The following is a 23,921-nucleotide window of genomic DNA, read 5'->3' as shown; positions in this document are numbered from 1 at the left end:
GGCATCTTTTTCAAATCTACATGAAGGGCTCTGTGTGCCAGCAGCAGCTCAGGGGTGATCAGGCAGGGCTGTGAGAATGGACTTGAAGAGAAGTAGATGGATTCGGGACATACTTTGAAGGTAGAATGAACAGGGCTTGTTGATGGATTTAGATATGGGGGTTAGTAAGGGAAAGAGAGGAGTCAAAAGTGACACCTAGATTTTTTATTTGGCGGTGAGGATATTGATGCTGTGTACGGAGACGAGGAAGAGCAGAGAAGGGAAGAAAATCATATTTTAAATGTATTAATTTTGAAATGCTGTTAGACAGCCGAGTGTAGATGTCAGGTAGGGAGCTGATTTGAGTCTGAAGCTTGAAGGAGAATTTGGGGCAAGAGACTTAAATGTGGAAAGTATAAGCCTGTAGATGGTATAGTCCAAATTCCTCCACTTCAGTTGTCATTGTCAGATTGTGAATTCCTTGGGGGCGGAGAAAGTTTTTACTTTGTCTTTTTTAATCCCCAGAGGAGGGTATAGTAGAGTAGGTTATCAGTACATATTGGTTGAATAGATGACAGAAGGGTGCATCAACAGTACAGACGTGGAGAAATAGAGGGGACGTGGAGGAAGTGTCCCAGGTGACTGGACCCTGCCCGCGTCTCAGAGTTGACACCGTGTCCTTTTCCTCCTGAGGCTGAAGCAAGTCTAATGGTGGTGGCACCCCATTAGGAGGATGTGACCTAGGGACCTTGGGGCCATTGTCATGTGTGGTATCCAGAGCTATTCAGAGAAACCAAAAATGGCACGGACTAGAGGGTGAAAGCCAGAAGAGCCCTGCGGGTCGGAGAAGCCAGATGAGGAAGCACTGAGCTAGCACAGGCACTCAGCCAAGAACGCAGCAGACCTCGTGGAGGCAGGGACAGGTGAAATCAGCAAGAGGAGACAGGCCCCGGGGGCTGAGCGAAAGGGCGCAAGGCAGTGGGTACACGTGGAGCCGCAGGTTCGGTTTAAAAGCCAGTGTATATTGCAGACATATTTGATAATTACCAGGTAACTGGCTTGGGACTGGCCACAACCTTCTCACCACCCCCAGGCCCACAGGATCTCAGGCTGTGCAGTCCTTTGGGGCATCTCATTTAGAAGATGGTTGCTGAATGTTTTTATTTCCATTATATAAAAAAATTATTTTGCTTCTATTACCATTGTTAGAATCAAACCTTATTTTGAAAGAAATGCCTCCATGCAGGACAACTGATGGACTAGATGGCAGAGAGTATTTTTAATGGTCGATGATTCCACTCTGGGCATAAAGGGAGAATGGGTTATAATTCTTCCCTTGGTTTCTTTCAGGAAATGTAACGGACTACAGTCATTGGCTTTATTTTCCTAACTTTATAAGTTTTAGTTCCCTTTCTTTTTTGATTTTCCATTTATAACTCTTTGTAATAAATACAAATGAGAAATATAAAATATAAGTAATAAAAGTAAAAGATGGAAAAGAAGGAAAAAAGAAAATGGTTGCTGAGGCCTTCCCATCCCAGATATCGCATCCCATCCCCCTGCTGGGCCTCCTAGGCAGTACTTCCCCCACAATACCCTCCAGTGCCAGGCTTGAGGGGCTGGCCCGGCACGACTACATTTGGGCCTGACAAGGTTCCCCCATGTCATCATATTCCATCACTCTGCTGACATCTAGTTCTCCAGCCACCACCCTCGCATGGCAGTTCACATCTGTTCACTTGTCTGTCTCCTTCCCTCAAATGGTACCCCTTGCTCCTGTTCACTGGTGTATCTCTGGTGCGAGCACAGTGACTGCCTTAGGGGCTGTCTGCAGGAATTGTGAAAGGAAGAGAGGGAGGTAGGAGGAAGAATTCCCCTTTTTGCTTGGCTTTCAGTTGATCAGGATGAGACCATCCCATTCTCACTAATGAGAGGTGCACGAGGGCCTCTCTTTCCTTGGACAGCTGGGTACAGTATTGCTTAAGAATGTAAGCTTTGGGATAAAATCGACCTGGAATTCAGTTTGGGCTCTACCTCATACAGCTTGGTGAGGTAACTTCACTCCTCTCACAGACTCAATTTTTTCATATGTCAAATATAGATAATAACAAAACCTCCCTTATGCTGTCATTGTGAATTTTAAATAAGACAATGATGTGAAGCTTCTAAGCACAGTGCCTGGCATAAAATAGGGACGCAGTACAGTTTAGGTATTCTTATTTCCTAAGGCATTTGATTGTCAGTGCCTCCTTTATTGACCAGCTTCAAGGAATGCTTCTAATTCTGAGGACTTAGCCTCCTTATCCAGAGGCGCCTGTGCTCTGACAGTGAGGTAGTAGCCATTTCTGGCAGATGGGGAACGATTCTTGGGCACATGGGCATTTGATGTCTCATCTCTCACATTACGCCACATAGTATTCCATTGCACATAATTCATGGCCAGCCAGGAGTCTGAATAACAGTGAGGACTCAGAATTTATTCATTCAACATGTGACTGAATGTCTTACTATGTAAATGGAGGTGCAGTGATGACTAAGACACAGTCCCTGCTTTCAAGGAAATCACAGTCTAGTTAGGGGGGCAGACAAATACATACTGACAATTACAGTCTACACATTCAGCGGATCACTTCTGATCCAGACCCCTGACCACAAGATACCCTGCCCAGTGCTGGGAGGAATGATGTAAACGTAGTAATGTTACCGACCTGGGTCCTTGGACTCTTTAATCAACAGAAATTGATAAGAGGCCAGATGAGAAATTCACGCAAGGCTTTACTGAGGCTCCTGCTGCAGCAGGGGGGAGCAAAAACAAGTAAGAGGTGCCCTTGCCCGCTCCCCGAGGAGGGCAGCGAGGAGGGCAGGAGGGCGGGCAGCTTCCTTAAGTGGGGTGAGGGTTAGGGGCGGGTCCGTGGGTGGGGCTGGAGGAGTGGCTTAGGTGGTCGGCCCACGCCCTTGGTGGCGCTGTGTGCAGGGATCATGCGCAGTACTCAGTTTTGCTCCTGGCACCTCAGAAATAGCAGTTGGTTTGTGGCCTTATTGTATCTTATTGTTCATAATTTGCTAGGACTGCACATGCGTGCAGTTATTTTTAATCCCTTATAGTTTCTTTGTATTCTGTTGCAGGAGGAGACCTTTGTCCGGGAGCAAGCGCCCTGACAAAGGATTCCAGGTCCCAGCCTATCTCAGTAATAGTGTTGGTCCCTTGTATTTGCACATGTATTTACCTGGTACAAGTCAGGTTCACTTTGAAATTTTTCATTTGATTTTCATGACAACTTTATGAGGTAGGTAGAGATTACTACTCATTTTATGAATGAAATCTAAGACTCCATTGAGCAGATGCATTTACATGAGACAAGCTGTCTTAGGCCATGATCTATCCTTCCAGCCTCTCCTATTCTCCCCGTGCAGGGGTCTGTCCAGCTCACCACCCTTGTGGAATGGGGTTTAGTTTTGATTCTGAGTTTATTCCGTTGGATCTGATGGCCAAGTTTAGCTTCCATGTTGGGACCTTTGCTCTCTGTAGACTTAAACTGACACCTGATCCCATTTGGTCAACTTGGTGCAACCCTTTTGATCTCCAGGAGTCCGTCTTGGTACTGGCCACTGGCCATTAGGCAAAGCCCAGGTGAGGGTCATGACGGCTTCCCTGAGAAAGGGGATAGATGCTAGGTTGATTAACTATGCTTGTGCAACTGGGAAGTGAAGGAAGTGGCAGAAGAATCTTTTCATTCCCCAGTTTCACGATGCTGGTTTAGTCAGTTGTATTCCTGGATGTTTCTCCTAAAAAGGGAAAGTATATAGGGATCACTCGAACCTCCTTAAGAATGGAATGACTTATTTACACTTTCTCAGAGATGTTTTAACTGAAGTTGGTCATTTATGAAATACTTATAAGTCTACAAAATACATCGTTGATTAAAATCTGTTTATGGTTATTTACAACAATAATGTTTATATATTTAAATTTAATGAGAGAAAGTAAATCTCACAGACTTGTCCTGTGATTATAACATGGGGAAGTGGGTTTTTTGTTGAGAAAATGCGTTTTTCAAATCAACTGTATTTTCACCTTTGTGAAAGATGTTATTAGGTATTTTTGCTGCCCACAGCAAAAATACCTGGGTGGGGCAGCTCAAACACCTCCTGCCAGGCCTGCAGTGCAGCAAGAGGATGATTTTGACTGTAGTGGTTCAGAAATACTGAAGGAGCAATCTCCTTCCCCAGATTTTTAACCTTACCACAATGACTTTGATTAGATTATTTTATGCAGGGGGAAAATTGGTAACTGGTCATTTTCTTTGAATTTAAATATGAAGTTTGTGAAACACATGAGAAATAAAAGTCATAATTTATCAAAGGTGAGTTTTCAAAAGGGCTTTTAAAATTCCATATGCTTCAGTGGATTGGGGATCAAGTTATATGTTAATTGATTGGTAAAGAAATACTACTAGAATTTTTGTTCTGTATTCAGGGAGACTGGTCTGAATTCGTAGAAGGTCTGAATTACAGTGTGTCTGAGTGCTTTAAGAAATATCTTTGTTTTACTTTCAGCTCATGCAGTAATAGTACCAACAGAGTGTTTTGGATGAGAGCCTCTTCTTTCATGTATGGATAAAATTCATATGCAGTTATTAAAATCAGTTGAATATAAACAGGTAAGTCCTTCAACAAATCTGGTTTTGTTTTAAAGTGGTTAACATTTTAGGGTATTAATTTGCTTGGCAGAACTCGTCATTGTTCCTAGGTAACTTCAGCTCAAGCTGGTTCAAAAAAACCTACTTTCTAAATTACTGAAACCTGAATGATTTTTACTATAAATTCAAATTGAAAACCAAGCATCCAGTCCCAGATAAAGCTTGATTTTCTGCTTAACTTTAAGGGAAAGATTTTTTTTTTTCCTTTCAGGTTGGAGCAAAAATTACCACCTGAATTGTACTGACAGCTGTGATGTGTTCTGGAAGAGATGGGCCCTGCCAACTTCAGGCAGCTGTGCTCAGCACGCCCCTCATTCCAGGCTCCAGCCTCTATTGTTAATATAACAATTTTTTATACAGCCTCTCAGATAAATGGCTGGCAAAAACTATGCCAAAAATGATGATTATCATGGTTATGTCCGAAGATGCTGGCTGCCCTTGGTCAAGGCATCTCTGGCCAATTAGCATTGAATCTTCCTGCTGTGCTTTTTATACTTTTACAGCAAAACAGAAACCTGATCTTGCCTCATGTGGAAGGGTAGAGATAGATGGAGATGAGAGCACGGCAGGCCAGACCAGTGCTTCTCAAATTCATGTTTTTCAAAACACAGATTTCTAGGCCCTAATCCCAGATATTCTGACTCTGTTAGAATTTCCCCAGATTTCCATTGCTAACAAACTCTCTCAGGTGATGCTGATACTGCAGGTCCATGGACCACACTCAGGCAGCTCTGGCCTAGGTGATTAATTTTGAGGAGACTTAGGTATTAACAGTGGGAATACATTTTAGAAAGGAAGCTCACTAGAACATGACCTGTCCTGCAGAGGGAGGGAAGGCAATGCTAGGGTGACCAACTGTCCAGTTAGACTCAGAGTGTCCTGGTTTTAGCACTGAAAGTCTTGTGTCCCAGGAAACTATTCAGTCCCAGGCAAACTAGAAGACTGGTCATTCTACAAGGCAGACTGGCATATCATGGCAGCTTTATTGTGCTTTGAAGAGATGGGCGTTTGGCTTAAATTTTAAACCCGAGAAAGAACACTGAGCATGCTGTGAAATGACACGTAATCACGTGTAACTGAGGACTGCCAGTTAGAATCTTCAGCTTTTCTAAATCTCTTTTCTCACAAGTTGTGCTGGATTGGAGGTTCCCAAACTTGTGTGCACACTGGAATCATCCAGGGAGCTTAAAAAAAAAAGAAAGGGACGCCCGTGTTCTGCCCTCTCCGGCATCGTGAATTAATTGGTTTAAGGTGTGCACTGTGCTCTGCTAGTTTTAAAAGGCCCCCAGATGATTCCAATCTGCAGATCAGTCTGGGAATCAGCCTGGTAGAGAGTCTCCAAAGATGGCCGCCAGCAACGTCTCCTTCTTTCTACACATATGCCGTTTGCCGTGAGGTAGGTCTGTTTTCTGCCTGTTGAGTCATCCTACCTTTGTGACTTGCTTTGAACAATGAAATTCAATGACTTTGAATTCTGGGGCTTGTGGCCTGGTAGCTTTTGTTGCTTCCCTCTTGGAAGCCAGCCTCCTTGAGAGAGGTCTGACTATTCTGAATCCACAGTGCTGTGAGGAAACCCCGGCTCGCCTTGGGGAGAGCAAGCCGCTGTGTGAAGGAGGGGCTGGGCACGTATATGTGAGTGAAGCTTTCTTAGACCTTGTAGCCCGACCCAGTAACAACTGAATTTGACCAAGTGAGTGACCCAGGTTGGCGTCACCAGGTTCAGAACCGTGCAGGCAAGCCCCCCTCATCTTTGCCTTAAGTAATTTCATTTTGGGTGGTTGGTTTTGGAACAATATACAGCTGAAACACAAGTGTATTCCTTGCGCTTATTGGTAATAATAATGCAAAGGGGGCATTTTGAAAGACCCCGTATGAATGAGGAATGATTTATTTGCCATCCAGATCAAAGTGCAATGCAAATGCAAACCGTATTGCTGAATATTTGAAGGGGAAATTATTATTATATTCATAAAATTATTATGGTGACAAAGAGATTTCACTGTTGTTAACATAGTAGCCTCAACTATGCCTTCTGTTGCGTCCTCTAGAAAGCCGAGCCCAAGGCAATGCTCAGAGTGCTATCAGCTGATTTGGGCTGTGCAACTCGGAGAGCAAGGGTGACAAGGCAAGAGAGAGAGTTGATGTGATTCAGTGTAATGCCGTGTATTGCCACACTAGCTACTGCTTAACAAGGAGCTGCGCTGAGACACACTGTGTCACTCTATACTGTCTTACTTGACATTTGGGGCTTCCCTGGAGGTGTTGCAGAAAAGAACGATACCTTGGTGTAGTGAATGGAAGAGGAAAAGAAAGAGGAACTTGGCTTCCCAGTTTCCTCTCATTTCATTTCTCACTGATGCAGTTTTACTTCATGGGAAGCTAACTCTCACTACTCCTGTGTCTCTGGCTGCTCAGGAATCTGGGCACCGTGCTACACAGTACGTTATTTTCCCCAAGTCTGAAAGTAGAGGCGCTGCACCTGTGTGTGGATCAGGTGCTCACCAAGAGAGACAGACATGAGGAGAGGTTGAGGGAATCTGAGAAGGTGCATAATGTTTTTGTGTGGGTTCTGTTTGTTTGCTTGTTCATTGGTTTTTACTAAAACAGTATGAGGTATCTGACTTTGATACTGTTTTTGCAAATTACGTTCTGAGGCTGAGATGATCCGTTAGCCTAGATTGCCATCCTGCTTTTACCCATATGCTCAGTATCAATTCCAACATAAATGCAATATTAGTCCTGACTGGTCTTTTACCTTCCAATAATCTTACGAAACGCAACCATCTCCCTGGACATTTGCAAAAGTCAAATCCAAGGATTTGGTTTTTATTTTACTGTTTTGCACAGCCCAGTCTTTTCTTGATAGAATGGAGTGTGCGTGCCTTCTAGCCTTGAGAGAAGCAGGACACCAATGAGCTATCACTTCTGAACATCCATCCTTCTTGACAGGCTGTTAAGTCTTTTCCTAGTCAGGTCCTTTTCGAAATGGGGAAAGAGATAAAGAGCAAAAACATGCCATGTTTAGTTATTTCATGAGGCTAGGGAGTTCCTAAACATCAGGGGCTTTATATGACTGATGGCATTATATTTTGTAACCCAGTCCCACTCTAGTTGTAGGAACCATTATGTAGGGAATCAAAAGTCTATTTAACACATTGAAGGGTTTAGTGTTCAGTGTATGATTTGGGGGGAGAAAATTGTTTCCACTAGTTTCTCATCAATTTGCTGATGAGATTTTCTTTTTAATTGTCTCACGTATATAAACAGTGAAGGTCATCTAACTTCAAAAAGGTAGGCAGAAAGAATCTCGTCTGTAATTAAAAGTCTGTGGAGTTAATCTGGCCATTGCTTTTCCTGTGGACAGGTAACAACCTCCCCTCCTATTTCCCATGACTGAGGTGATTGACTGTGATGATATCTGGTCATCACTTTTTCTTCCCTACTTGGGGCACAGAGAGGTATACTTCCTTTCATTTTTATAGAAATGTTCCTGAGAAATAAACATGGGAAGACTCATATGCCATAGATCAAGATATAAAAATTGTAAAACACCTCATGCCTTTGTTCCCTCCCCATGTTGCAAAGTCCTAAGCCTGTGGTATCATTGTTTTCCAGTGACAATTCTTAAGTTCACCTTATTCTCAAATGAAGGAGAATTGGCATGCAGTTAATGTCCAGCAGGTCCCTGCTTCCTGCGAGGATGGATTTTGTAAATGTTCCCCTGAACAGGTGGTAGATCTTTGGACCTAATTGTTGCTCTTGAATGGAAGGTATACTATGTATGCGGAGATACAGATGTGTTGTTTTATTTAAGACTCTTGAGTAAATGAAAGAAGTCCAATTCAAACTGGCTCAAAAAAACAAAGGAAATTCATTGGCTCATGTAAGAGAGGTACAGGTGGGACCAACTGTATCCATGATTCAAACAATGATATCATAAAGAACTCTTTCTTTCTCTCTCTCTCATTTTATCTCTAACTCTTGATTTTTTTTTTTTTTTTTTGGTCTACAATGGCGTTGTTCTCAGGCACTCTTTTCTCTAGTGGCTCCATGCCAGGCACCAACAGATCTAAGCTTTACCTCTAAAGCTTAGCTTTGTTTAAAAACATTCTAGGATTGAGTTTAAAAGGACAAGCTATGTTCAGATTTGGGAGGAATCTGAGAACAGAAGAGAGGTGATTCCCCAGGGGAAATTCAAGATGCTGTACCAGAAAAATGGAAAAGGATGCCAGTCTGGCAAAAACAACAAATACCCATTTCTTTGGAAAAGGGGGCCACTACCTGCTAGCTAAGAGACTAGCTTTGAGAGCTCATATGCCTTGTTTTGTCAGTTATCTGAAAATGGACTCAAGTTTCAGGAGTAGACTCACATTGACTGAACCCAGAGAGACTGATATATAAACCGAATGCCAATTTATTAGTTCACAGCCAGGACATGGAAACAACCTTAAATGCCAATGTTGACAGAGCAGTCCATTTTCTTCCCTGTAGGAAAACCACAAGGAAAGCCAATCATAAGAAATCTGCTAAATAAGGATGGATCAGAGCAAGAGGAGATAGTGTAATTGCCCCCAGTAGGATCTGCCCTGGGAACCAGAGAACAGGGGTTCCCAGGGACAGAGCAGCATTGTTCCTGGCTGGTATATGGAGAGTCTCTATGAAATTTTGATACTTTGGACTTTGCTTTTGGCCTGTATTTATCAAAGTGTATCCGCAACCAACTCATTAGAACTACCAGGGAGCTTGATAACATGCAGGTTTCTGGTCTCACCCAGACCTGCTTAATTGGAATTGATGAAATGAATCTACATTTCAACAACCTTCTGATTTTGTCTCTGTAGCATGAGAGTTTCTCCTCTTAGCTAATCAAACCCTCTTCACACAGTCTTTATTCTAACAGGATATAAATGATCAGCTTTCTGCTTAATAAATTATTAAACATTTTCATTTTGACTACCCATCATAGTGCTCAATTTAAGGTATTTTTAGGTTCACTTTAATTATAAAATTCTGATTAGAAAGTAATAATGTAGAATGTTGGGAAAGAGTGGAAATATATAATGCATTTAGTAAAATCATCTGTACTTTGATTACCATTTCTTGTCTTTCTTTTTTTGTGTGTGGGTATCCATATCCTATTCCTCCCAAACAGAGGTCTGAGTATATGGTATATAGCATTTGATTCCTGCTTTATTTACTGCAATTTAATTTGAGAGCATCTTCATATTGTTACTCTTTGCTTACATGATATTAATGGCTATTCTCAAAATTTTCATTTGTCTATTTTATAGATGGAATTTTATTCCTACAGATCCTTAATCATATATATTATGTGTAGTTTTTCCAAATGTGGAAGAATGAGGTGTTGTGCTTTACTTTAAAATTAAACGGATAGAATCACATTTATTTTACAAACAAAAGGTAACTTTTTGTAGGAGGGAGATTTTTAGATATGCTTTTAATAAGGGAATATTATAACAAAGTCACAGAGGTCATGGTTGATGGTTAATTGTCACAAGATTGTTAAGTACATTTAACCTCCTGTTATTGAAATCGTTTATATGTTTAACCGAAAAAAACTTAACTTTTACATGAACTATTCTAATGAATGTATTTTCTCTAACAAATATACTTAGCTTCAGAGCCAGTTGTCCTTGGAAGAGAACTATTAAATACATCTCTGAACATTACATGCAAGATATTGCCTCTTTTAGAAGACAGATTTGTGCAGAAACTCAACTTTAGCTTTTAAGATAGAGAAGAAATATGGATTTAACAGAAAATTTATGACCACAGAAAAATTTTATGGTTATATGTGGTCTGCAGTCATAGCAGACTCTACTGATTCACTGTTCCAGGTCAGCTTAACCCTGCCTGCACCCTGGGCCTCAGATTTGCAGCCAGTGTTTATTCACACTGTTTCCATGGATGAAAGCTCAGGCTGCTGTCACTTCTTCTGTCACACATTCCAGGGTCCCCACATATAGCACAAACTGACAAGGAGAGACTTCAGAGGCTCTGCCTTCCCACATGCTGCTGGAGGGGCTGGTGACAATCCAGAGTGGTGGAGGGGTGGGATTTAATGCATAACGAAATGGGCTTTGACCAAAGAGAGAAAGAGGAGAGAAAAAGCCTGTGGATAAACCGTTTGCCCTTCTTCTCCTACCTGCAGACTGTGCTAAGATGCAGGAGTCAATACCCCCCATGTGGAGATGACATGGAGGCTTGCACAGCCAACTTTGTCCGTGGTGGAGCCCCGTTACATGCTCCCTCGTGTTTGCTCTCCTTATTTTTCTGCCTAACTCTGCTTCCCCAAGATTACATCTCACTGCCACCATCCTCACCAGGAAAATTTGCATGCAGTCTGTTGTCTCTCAGCTTTTTATGGTAATGCATAAATTAGTAATTTCCTCCTTGAAAGCACTTGTGCCAACACCTTCTCTCCAGTTTTTAAAGTAATACCGTTGAAGATGAAAAATCTTCAACTATAGATTTCTAAGACTTTGAAACCATTTAGTAGGGTTCATGGCAATATTATTTTTGTTTGTAAGATTCTGAGGCCAGCCTTATTTTCCTTTTCTCTAAATCTTATGGGTCTCCACACTAGCCACATATATCACCAGCAGTATAATTTTCCAGTTACAGAATGAAAATCTCAAAATCATTGCAGATTGTTCTGGAATGCCAGAACCTGATTTCCCAGCCCTGCCTCCAGAGGTCTTAATTGCCTCCTGGCTCAACCCTGAGTGACCTTCTCCAGTATCCACCATTGTGGATGCCAATCCTATCACAGTTGTCATTCCCTCATCGGTTCATCTCAGCTAAAGGTCAGAGGTGTAGCAACGGGAGTGCGAGTGATCATGGGTGTGCCACAAGATACCAGTAAGAGAAAGTTTTGTTACGATTTTCCGCTAAATAACTAGATTTATTGAGTTTGATTTATTGAGAATATGAGTACGTCCTACTTTACCATTTATTCATTTCTGAGTGAATTCTGAGGAGGCAACTCAAACATTTTAATTATACCCAGACGCCTTTTATTTTCACTGTGTCACTGCTAAATTTAGTAGAACAGTGATTGGACTGGGCTCCCCTTCCTTAATAGTGTGCATATCTACTCTTTTCTCTATCCCTGCCTTCCTCTGATAGTTTAAGCTATCATTAATTATCTCAACCTCGGACTCTAGCAATTATCTCCTGACTGGTCTTCCTACCAGTCTCGCCAGCTTCCCGTCTCTGGGGCGTAATGCCACCACGACCTCCTTTGGAATGAAATCTGGTTGTGCAGGCTTCTGTTTCAACCTTTCAAATGTTCCCTTGGCTTCTGTCCTAACTCACCAGCATGGGATACAAGGCCTCTCATGGGTTCACTTCTGCTACTCTCTAGCCTTCTCTTTCACTGCTCAACTAGCATGATTTTCATGTTTCAGCTGCACTTCATTACTTATTATTTACCCAGTGAGCTCTGTCTTTACCTGTGCTTTATCTTTCTTGTCTTCCTCTATTTGGTAATGCCCACTCTTCCTTCAAGAGCTAGTCTTAGAAAATTTCCTCAGAGGAGATGCTAGGCTGCTTCTTAAAGGGGCCAGTTAGCAAGTTAACTGAGAGCTAACTTGATGAAGTTCCCACAAACCAGGAACTAACCTTGTTTCTGCAGGTCCCGAAACTTGTATTTTGCCAGTGTCCTCAGCAATTAACAGTATCCTCAGAACTGGTGCAGACTAATGAAACTCATGGAGATGAAGCTTTCAGCCCTGGTGATAATTCGTCAGGTTTGTTTGTCGATTATAACTACAGAGGGTTGTGATGCTCTAATATGTGTCCCTGAGTGAGACGGACCAGGGTTCGTGGTCACTAGCGTGTGACGTAGGGCAGGGTACCAGACCTCTCTAAACGTCAGTGTGTTTACGTGTAGGATTGTGGGAATGATACTTTTTATTTCTGAGGAGTGTGAGGAATTAATGCCTTTTTCTAAATTCCAGTCATTCATACGGAAGTTATTGAGATTTTCCAAGTTCAAAGAGTCAGTCAAGGGTAGATCCAGGTTTGGAACTCAAGCAATTTGGCTCCAAAGTCCATGTGCATCACCACCTGTCCTAAATAGTTTTCTTAAATTAACTACTTTTTTTTAACATTAACCTCACGCAAGGTAATGATTTTTTTTTTAAATCATAAGGTTTGATGCACTAGCTGTATACATGTATTATAATGTGTGTGTATTATACATATTACATATGTAAAGGTAATTGGTCACAAACAATAGTATCGACTCTAGCTAGTTTAAACAGGAAGAACTTTTATTAAAGGATGTTAGATAGCTCCCAGAATTTCTGGAAGGCCCAGAGAATCAGCCTTGGGAATAATCATCTAGGAATACTGGCGCGAAGAAGCACACAGCCAGGAGACATATGCCAAACCACTGAGAAACGCCATTTAACAGAAACAACGTTGCTCCATGACAGCTACCCCAGAAGGACATTCACCACCCTCAACCTTGTCAGGAAATCTGAACTTCCACTCTGGGCTGAAAAAGTCACATTGTTCATTCCCACACTGACATTTTGTGAAGATGTGTCTGAAAAAACTTAGGTCACATGCTTGCACCAGGGCTGCAGGGGATTCCAGGGAATGCTGTTGAGTCCTCTGACCTCTATAGTAGAGAAAGGCGACTACCGGGAGACTGAAATAGGCGTTAAGTCAAAATACAGCGTCTGCCACACACATTAAAATAAAGTTCATTGGTATATCACCTGCAATCTTCATAGATAGAAAGTGTATGTGTTGAATTTGGAAAGAAAAATGAAGCAATGTTTCCATGGTGCTGGGTACACAAAGCTCTCAATAAGTGATGGTGCAGGTGATGTTATTGCTGTTCTCTTTGAGCTCCAGCATCTTCTCAGGGCAGCACCAGAAGGACACTGTCAGATGCTCCTTCTTATATTCATACTCATAAGTGATAGCATGTGAGGTAGAATGATGTAGTGGTGAAGCACATGGACTTTGGAGCCCAAGTGCTTGGGTTCCAATCCTGGATCTCCCATTGGCTGGCTCTTTGAACTTGGACATTTAATTAACTTCTCTGTGCCTCTGGTTCACTCATCGGTATCATGGAGGTAACTATTCATATCTCGTATGGTAGCAACAAAGATGAATAAGTTAATATTTTCAAAGTATTTAAAACAGTACTTAAAAATAAGAGCTATATAAATGTTAGATAAATTACGTGCTGCTAATAATGTCTATTTTCAGATAATTAGGACAGTTTTAATCCCCTGCCTGCAGTCTTATATGTAGATGCACAGTGACCATTGTTTAGTCACAGTGATTTTTCTCTGGTCACTCATAAGTAGGAGGCAACTTCTGTTATAGTTTTAGAGGCATTGGCTCTCCAATATACCTTTTTTTACATATGAAATCCAAGACTGTTGTCATAACTTCTCTGTTCCCTTAGTCAGTGTCTTCTTTCTATTCTTTTGCACCCTGGGTAGCACTGATCTTACTGGAATATTCTCACCAGTTGTACCCCAGAGGTTTGGTCTGAGGAGTACAGCAGTCTCTCTGCGGCAGACCCAAGGGTAAGCACGTGGGATGTCTTTAACTGGCTTGATCACATTGGCCATCATTCATTTTCAAAATGTCTTTACCTTTGAGTAACTTCTCATCTGCTTATTCTCTTGACACATTCACTCTCTCCCTGTAAATCTGCATTCCAGACTTTATCCTGATCGTTCAATTAGCACAGACTACACTGCTGGCTCCTTGTTAGTATTACTGCTGTTATAATAACCTTTTTAGAACCTGGTTCAGTGTGGATTCAAAAGAGCCTTACCATTTACAGTCCCACAAGCCTGATAACACCCCAAGTCTAAAGTTTCTGTCTACCCTTATCTCCCCCTCTCCCCATTGCCACCGTCTCCTCTGTAGAAAATAGGCATATGTGTTAGCTGAACATCACATTTAAGACTCTTCACTCCTTATATTTGCCTTTGAGTTCCCTTGAGAGCAGGCCCGAAGGTCTATTCAGCGTTGTGTTCCTATTTTCTGGCACAGTGCCTGACTCACAGTAGATGTTCAAAAACTTTTAAAAACGAGTAACTTGAATAGTACATACAGATGAAGCTATTTCAGCATAAAAAGAAAGCATTGAGTATTAACCTCAGTGATGGAAAATAAGCTACGATTAATACTTGCTTAAGAAAGCAGTTACAAAATCAGACAAAATATAGTTCCTTCACTTTGTACAATATAATATAGGGTTTCATCTGAATATATTCTGGTGGTAAGAGGAATTGTTTTTCTCTCAAGTTTCTCAGGATGGGATTCTAAGGATAATATCAACAACTTTCAGAATTTTGCCTGGGTTTTATTAGAACTTCTACTCACAGTCCGTATTTTATTCTTTGAGGAAAAATTGTCTATTTAAAAAAATTTCCTCAATGATTTTTTTTCTGTGGAGATCTAGAAAGGAATTTTTATTGAGCTCTGATTGACATATAACATTATGTTGGTTTCAGGTGTACAACATAATAATTTGATATTTGTACATATTGTGAAATGATAGCCACACTGTCCAGTTAACATCTGTCACCTCACAATGACGTTTTTCTTGTGATGAGAACTTTTGCTCTCTTAGCAACTTCCAAATATACAATACAGCATTATTAACTTTAGTCACCGTCCTATATGTTATATCCCATGACTTATTTATTTTTTAGCTGCAAGTTTATACCTTTGACCACCTTCATCCATTTCACCCACCATATCCCCTGCCTCTCGAGAACCTGTTCTTGATTCTATGAATTTGGTTTTTTGTTTGTTTTTAATTTTGTTTTAATTCCACATAAGTGAGATCATATGGTATTTGACTTTCTCTGACCTACTTCACTTAGCATAATGCCCCAAAGGTCCATTCGTGTTGTCACAAATGGCAAGATTTCCCTCTTTTTTATGGCTGAATAATATTCTAGTGTATGTCTTCTTTATCCATTCATCCGTTGATGAACACTTACGTTGCTTCCATATCTTGGCTATTGTTCATAATGCTGCAGTGAACAGGGTGGTGCCCATGTCTTTTCAAGTTAATGTTTTCATTTCCTTCAGATAAATACCCAGAAGTGGAATTGCTGTACCATATGGCCGTTCTGTTTTTAACTTTTTGGGGGAACATCCATACTGTTTTCCATGGAGGCTGCATCAACTTAGACTCCCACCAACAGGGCACAGAGTTCCCTTTTCTCCACACCTCAGCAACACTTACTATTTGTTGTCTTTTTGATGCTAGCCATTCTGGCAGGTATGAGGTGATATCTCACTGTGGTTTTGATTTGCATTTTCCTGATGATTAGTGATGTTGAGCATCTTTTCATGTACCTGTTGGCCATCTGTACGTCTTCCTTGGAAAATGGAGGGACTTTAAACTGATTAGCAAAGCTAGGTACAATTCATGTTCTCTGGGCTTCTGAGTTGATGGAACCTGTCTTGAGAGCAGGCATGCTTTACCAAAATATCTCTTACTGTACTATCTAAAATTTCATCAACAGAGCTAATCTCTCATGAGTTATAAAGGCTGTGGTATATGAAAGAGAGAGAAGGAAAGGGAGGATCTTTAAGGTAGCCTATTAAAAAATGAAAACTTCCACAAGGAGACAAGTACTATAAGTTGTTACTAAAAATAGCATCAAAAAAATCTCTATAATTTGTGCAGTTAAAATAGAGAGGAAAACATCAAGAAGAACATTTGAAAGGATAGATCAGGGGCCGAAAGTGGACTTTGCCTGTTTCAAACCTGTTGAGAACCAGCCTTTGTGGATTTTTAAAGAAAGTTGTTAGGGGGCTTCCCTGGTGGCGCAGTGGTTGAGAGTCTGCCTGCCGATGCAGGGGACACAGGTTCGTGCCCTGGTCCGGGAAGATCCCACATGCCGCGGAGCGGCTGGACTCGTGAGCCATGGCCGCTGAGCCTGTGCGTCCAGAGCCTGTGCTCTGCAACGGGAGAGGCCACAGCAGTGAGAGGCCCACGTACAGGAAAAAAAAAAAAAAAAAAAGAAAGAAAGAAAGTTGTTAGGAGCAATGACACTGGCCCATGTCTTCAGCCCCTCTACATGCTGTTCCAGTCCTGTGTAGTCAAGCAAGCTTCCTTTGAAGTATTATCTAAGTGAGAGGCTGGTTCCCTGTAAGAGGAAATTGACTCAGAATTTTTTTCAACTGCCCAAAGAAATTAATGTCCTCAGAAGGAGCTTGAGGACACGGTCAGAATTAAAAAGAACTTGGTGACAATTTAACAATGAAAAGTCACTTTTAAACCTTCAGAGGAGCCAGACTATGAAAATTTAAAGGGATCCATTGGAGGTTGTTTAAAATGCAAAGTTCACTTTAATTTTGAAAATGAATTGAAGTTCTTGAACTGTATTCCTTGTAAAAGTTACTGGTTTGCATCCCACTGAACCCCAAGACACAAGAAGGCTGGTTCATTTCTTCTCTCCCATCCTCCTTCCTTCCTGTCTCTATTATATCTGAACCCTTAGCACAGTGCCTAGTTAATTGGTAAGAAATAGAAATTAAATGAGTTACTGTCAAATGAAACTGGTACAATGCTCAGTTTAATTGCCAGACACAGATTGGAGACTGGAAAAAGTGGTATACATTATATAGCCATGCACTGTGATTTCTCATGAATTTCTTAAAGGTGTCATTGAGGGACTTGCGTGAAGGCATGAGCTCAGAGAGTTGGATTTTAGAAGTGCAAGAATAATATGAGATACAGAGAAGCAAACCATCCATGTGGAATTCCTTACATTTGCATTTCCACATATAACTTTGGATGGAGTCCTAAAGGATAAGTGAGGCTTATAATTTGTAAAAAAAAAATAAATAAAATAAAATTCTCCAATTCCTCTTTGATCTGCAGGCTCACAAATTTCATTTATTATTGAAATTTTCTGTAAAATATGCTGCTGAGTAAAATGCAAGAATCATTTCACTTATTTACTTGGCAATATGAATTTGGGAATAAAAGTAAGGTCACATTGACAGGCACAAATCTGTATTTCTCTTTGTGGTAGGTTGTGTGAATGGCCACAAATCCTTTCCCTCCTTCCACTCATACACATAGAAAGTGACATTAGAAATCCTTTTATCAAGAGGTAGAGCTCATGTCCTTACCCCTTTGATCACGGTTGGCCATGTGACTTACTTTAGCCAGTGGGGCATTAGCAGATATGCCTCAAGTAGAGTTTTGAAAAATGCTTGCATGTTGGACTTGTGTTTCACAGCCCTGGGGACCCATGTGAAGAAGCCTAGGCTACCCTAGTGGGTGATGACAGGACACACAGTTGCACACGCAGGTAGAAGCAGAGCCACTTAGCTCACCATGGGTGCATGATTTAGCCCACATGGGGCAAGCAGAAGAAGCATCCCACTGTGCCCAGCCTAAATTGTGAGCTAGATAAATAGTTGTTTTAAGCCACTCAGTTTGGAATGGCTTGTTATTCAGCAGTAGATAACTAATACACCCTGGTAGTGCTGTGCAGGAATCCCACCCTTTCTTAAATTCCTCCTCAATAGTTCTAGGGGTCCCCAGTGGATTTCGCTGATGTTCTTTGAGGTATAATACTCTTGGCTGCTATGACTCACCTGCGTTCCTCCTCTTTGACTCAGGGTCCCTGTGGTGCTGGTGTCTTTGGTGGTGGTCAGTGTCCAAAGGGGCAGTTCTGCTGGTGACACTGGAGATGACAGCCCTCCTGGCATCTACCAGAGATGCCCACACTGTAATGTGCAGTACAACTCATTTTGGGACCTCTGCTGTTTCATAATTAGGACAAAGGGAGAGGGATAATTAGGACAAAATCATAAAAGATGTGTGATTTGAGAGCTGGAGGGACCTTAGAGATTATCTATTCCAACTTCTCATTTTATAAAAGAGGATCCTTGCACAGAGAACTTTATCACTGGCCCAAGGTCCCATGATATATGAATGCCAGATCTGGGACCAGAACAGAAATCTTTTCACTCCAAATCTAGGGATTATTTCCATTCATTTATATCAGTTTTGCTTTTCTTAATTTTCCAAAAGAATGTAGGTTTTGGGAGAACTTACCAAGAGTGATAAGTAAAAAGTCTGAGGTGTGATTGTAATGGGAGACAGATACCCATTTTCCCTTTCAGATTTGTGTCAGCCTGTTTAAATGGCTGTTTCATTTGAGAAGTGCTTTGGAGATGGAGCTATAGTTTAAGCAGGCCTGGTGATATTTGGAGACCTAAGCAGCTTCCCCCAGCCAATCAGGGTCGCATGCAGTTGGAGTGGTGCGCTCTATGGAAACTCACACCGCTACTCGTGGTGTCTGCCTTAGCTCAGACACTGATTCCACACTGGAGCACACTTGGTCCATATGGGGGGCCTCAGAACCACCTCCACATTACTGAGACCTTGGGTGGGAGTAAGGCTCAGTACAGCAGAGAGAGGTCTGGAGTGCCGACAGCCATGGTTGCCAGACTGGATCCTATGTTGTGGGGATTCTACTGTACTGCAGGGGCAGCAAGACTTATAGGATGCAGGACACTAAAAGTGCTATAGGGTGTTCATATCCCAGTATCAAGCCGTAAAGTTCCCCCCCGAGCCCCTGGATCCTGAGGGCCTGCAGCTCTTCTCTCTGTTCAGGTGACAGATGGCCCTTTGGAGGCATTCCCTTTCACCTTCACTAAGAGCATTGTGACTGGTTTTTGCTTGCAAAACTTGAAAAGCCTCGGAGAAGTTGGGGGTTGGAGCCACTGAGGGGGAGGGTACACATCTATGTTCTCGGGAAGGCTTCAAGCCCACCCAGTGCTGGAGCAGTCAGGCAGTCACTTTGAGGTATCGCCAAAAAAAGTGCTGCCAGACACAAAGCAGGTGTGTGAACACAGGAGAACACAACTCTGCTCCAACCAGCGGGAGGCTTCCCTGTGGCCAGGATCAGAGGAGGGCCTGGCAGGGGCATGCTGCTCCCCTCACCGGCCACTCTGTGCCGTCAGAAATGGAGATCAGGGGCTTCCCTGGTGGTGCAGTGGTTGAGAGTCCGCCTGCCGATGCAGGGGACACGGGTTCGCGCCCCGGTCTGGGAAGATCCCACATGCCACGGAGCGGCTGGGCCCGTGAGCCCTGGCCGCTGAGCCTGCGCGTCCAGAGCCTGTGCTCCACGATGGGAGAGGCCACAACAGTGAGAGGCCCGCGTACCGCAAAAAAAAAAAAAAAAAAAAAAAAAAAAAAAAAAAGAAATGGAGATCAGGAGAGATATTATTTACTTAGACAAATGTATTTGTCTTTGATATATTTTAAAAATATTCCCAAGCCTTTCTTTCTGGGCATACTCTTTTATCTCTGATATTGGTTTAATAATGCTGCTTCCAATAAGGAAAAGAAATATGACTTGAGGAAAGTGATCTGTATATTTACAGTACAGATCTGAGGAGACCATTCGTTGTGTGAATGTAGCACAGGAAAATTAGGGCAGTCTACTTATCACATTTCAATTTCAAGCTTCTGATGGGTATTAAAAAGTGATTAAAAGAGATTTAAAAAAAGTACCTTAAGGATCTCGCTTTAAATTGGAAATCCAAATTGAGAATCACGTCAATGATTTAAGGTAACTTAGAATATGGCACACATGGGCCCTACAAAGCAATGACCTCGGTGGTGAATTGAGAATGGGCGCTGACTCATCCCTGTCCTGTTGCCATGTGAACTAGTGGAGCTTCGTTTCTTGGCTTGATTTCCTTTCCATACATGTTAATTCATATATTTGCTCTTTTTTTTTTTAAGTTTTTTTTGATGTGGACCATTTTTAAAGTCTTTATCGAATTTGTTACAATACTGCTTCTATTTTATGTTATGGTTTTTTGGCTGCGAGGCATGTGGGATCTTAGCTCCCTAACCAGGGATCGAACCTGCACCCCCTGCACTGGAAGGCAAAGTCTTAATCACTGGACCACCAAGGTGGTCCCCATGTTTTTGCTCTTTATTCAGTGCCTAATTGGGGTTATCACTGAGCTAGTTGCTAGCAACTAGCTAACACAGGTTGTTAGGAGTTTGGGTATATTTGAGGCTGGGGGTAGTAAGAAAGTATGAGTCTCTAAGAAGAAAGGACACAACCCAGTCTCCTTTCCCCATGCCCCGCACCCTGATAAGGACAAATGATGAGCAGGTCATCAGACAATAGTGCAACTTTCTCTGACAACCAGGTGGAAAGAGGTGAGTTACCATGGGGATGAGGTTGTTTTCTGTGTGGTTTTTTTTTTTGCGGTACGCGGGCCTCTCACTGTCGTGGCCTCTCCCGTTGCGGAGCAGCGGCTCCGGACGCGCAGACTCAGCGGCCATGGTTCACGGGCCCAGCCGCTCTGCGGCATGTGGGATCTTCGCTGACCGGGGCATGAACCCGTGTCCCCTGCATCGGCAGGTGGACTCTCAACCACTGCGCCACCGGGGAAGCCCCGGGGATGAGGTTTTATGAAAGAGAAGGTAGTTGAGCCTTACAGGCTGCTAAAAGGTGAAGATGGATGGCTTCTCTTTTAGAGGCCTAGAGGAATCTTTAGAAAGTGGCTTGCTATTTGTTGTGGCTTCTGTGGCATGGGTAAGAAAATGTAGGGTCGAGCTCTATTGCCGGAGGTTTGGGACTCCAAATCAGGAATTAGGACTTGATACCTCATTCCCTATTCCCACTGCCAACAGATAACTTGCTCACATCAAATGCAGGTGAGGTATTTATCAACATTATTAGCAAGAAAGAATATGACATTTTTTGGTATATGTCTATCAATCTTATGATCTGACATCAGAAATTTACATGAAAGTTCCCTTTGCATTGTGGAGATTTGGATTAGGACTTTATTTTTATAGTCCGAGTACAATCATACTTTCGTACTACCCCCAGCTTCAACAGCCTGTGTAAAAACCTTTGCAGAGGCATCCATTCACTAAGTTTCTGGGTGAGGTCAAGGACTCTATTAAGTTGTTTATTTCTACTTCATGATTAAGGGGAAAAGTATTTTAAGAATTTTTGCATTTCCACCTAGCAGAATTTTAAACGTAGTCTCATAAAAATTTCAAATCCAAAATCAGTCATTCAAAAATATAACAGATGTGCAGTGCCTATAATACAGCACTATTAGCCATGATAAGATACAAATCAGTTACTCCACTAGGAAGTTGTAAAATATAATCAGAATCAAGTTAAGCTCTTTCTAAATTAGGCAGCGGCAGCATGGCAGAGTGGAAATAGCACGGCAGGACTAGTTGCACATTTATGTTCTGATTTTGCTATCAAGGGAATCCTAGCCACATAAAAAGAGTTGGGAGTTTTTTCATCTGTTTTCTGAAAGAATTGATATAAGATCTATGTATGTTTGACAGGATATTCTACTGAAGCCTTCTGGGCCTGTGGATATCTGTGTGAGAAGGTTTTTATTTACACAATCAATTTCTTTACACAGGGGACTATTTAGATCATGTTTCTTTTGTGTAAGTTTTGAGTCTCCCATGGAATTTGTCCATTTTATCTATTTTGATATTTATTGATATAAAATTATTTGTAATATAGTCCCTTATAGTCTGTATGATTCTGTAGGAGCCAAAGTGATAGCTTCTTTTATTTTTGATTAGTCTATCTAGAAGTTTATTTTTTGAAAAACAATTTTGCATTTCACTGACTTTTTTCATTATTTTTTATTCCTTTGATATGTTGCTTGTATCTTTATTGTATCTCCTTTCTACTTACTTTGTGTTCAATTAGGCTTTTTGACTTTTTGAGAGAGAAGTTTACATAATTAATTTTAGACACTTTTTTTTCTTTCTTGAATAAGGGTTTGAAGCTGTACATTTCCCTCTAAGCCCTGCTTGTAAGTTTTGAAATTTGTGTTTTTATTTTCATTTAGTTCAGAATGTTTTCTAATTTCCCTTATTTCCTTGTTGACCTATTTTTGGAAGTAGGTTTTTGAAAATTAATAGACTATTTTTAGAATAATTTTAGGTTTACAGAAAATTGAGCAGAAAATAGTTCCCATACACCCACTCTCTCCCTTGTTCATAGTTTCCCCTGTTATTAACATCTTAGTGTGGTACATTTGTTACAATTGATGAACCAATAGTGATACATTATTATTAACTAAAGTACATATTTTACATTAGGATTCCCCCTTTTATTTTTACAGTTCTGTGGGTTTTGACAAATGCATACTGTCCTATATCTACCATTACAATATCGTACAGAATAGTTTCACTGCCCTAAAAATCCCTTGTGCTTCCCTGATTCATCCCTCTCTCTCCACTCCAGTCCCTGGCAACCACTTATATTTTTCTTGTTTCCATAGTTTTGCTTTTTCCAGAATGTTGGAATCATACAGTATGTAGCTTTTTCAGATTGGCTTCTTTCACTTAATAATATGCATTTAAGGTTCCTCCATGTCTTTTCATGGCTTGATAGCTTGTTTCCTTTTATTGCTGAATAATATTCCATCGTGTGCATCTATCAGCCTGTTTATCCTCTCACCTTTTGAAGGATATCTTGGTTGCTTCCGATTTGGGGCAGTTATGAATAAAACTGCTCATAGAACATTTCATATGCAGGTTTTTGTGTAAATATGTTTTCAAATCAGTTGGGTAAATATCTAGGTTCGTGACTGCTGGATCATATAAGACGACTATGCTTAGTTTTGAAAACAAACGAACAGAAAACACCGAACAGTCTTCCAAGGTGGCTGTGTCATTTTGCATTCTCACCAGCAGTGAATGAGAATTGTTCTTGCTCCACAGCCTTGTTAGCATATGATATTGTCAGTTTTTTATTTTAGCCAGTCTTAGAGGTATGTAGCGGTATCTCATTGTTGCTTTAATTTTGCAGTTCCGTAATGACATGTGATGTGGAGCTTCTTTTTGTATGCTTATTTTCCATCTGTATATCTTCTCTGGTGAGGTGTTTATTTAGACTTTTGCTTGTTGTCATATTTCTTTTCCTTATTGAGTTTTAAGAGTCTTTGTATATTGTAGATAGAGATCCTTTATGAGATACGTGTTATGCACATATTTTCTCTGAGTCTGTGGCTTATCTTTATATTCTCTTAACAGTGTCATTCACAGGGCAGACATTTTTAACTTTAATTAGGCCCTACTTACCAATATTTTTCTGTCATGCGTCCTGCTTTAGGTATTTCTCTAAAAATTATGAAACCCAAGTTCACCTAGGTTTTCTCTTATGTTTTAGAAATTTTCTAATTTTGTGT

Source organism: Leucopleurus acutus (genome assembly GCF_964270905.1).
Source record: "Leucopleurus acutus genome assembly, chromosome: 3".
Classification (NCBI taxonomy): domain Eukaryota; kingdom Metazoa; phylum Chordata; class Mammalia; order Artiodactyla; family Delphinidae; genus Leucopleurus; species Leucopleurus acutus.
Note: the sequence above shows the minus strand (reverse complement) of the source record.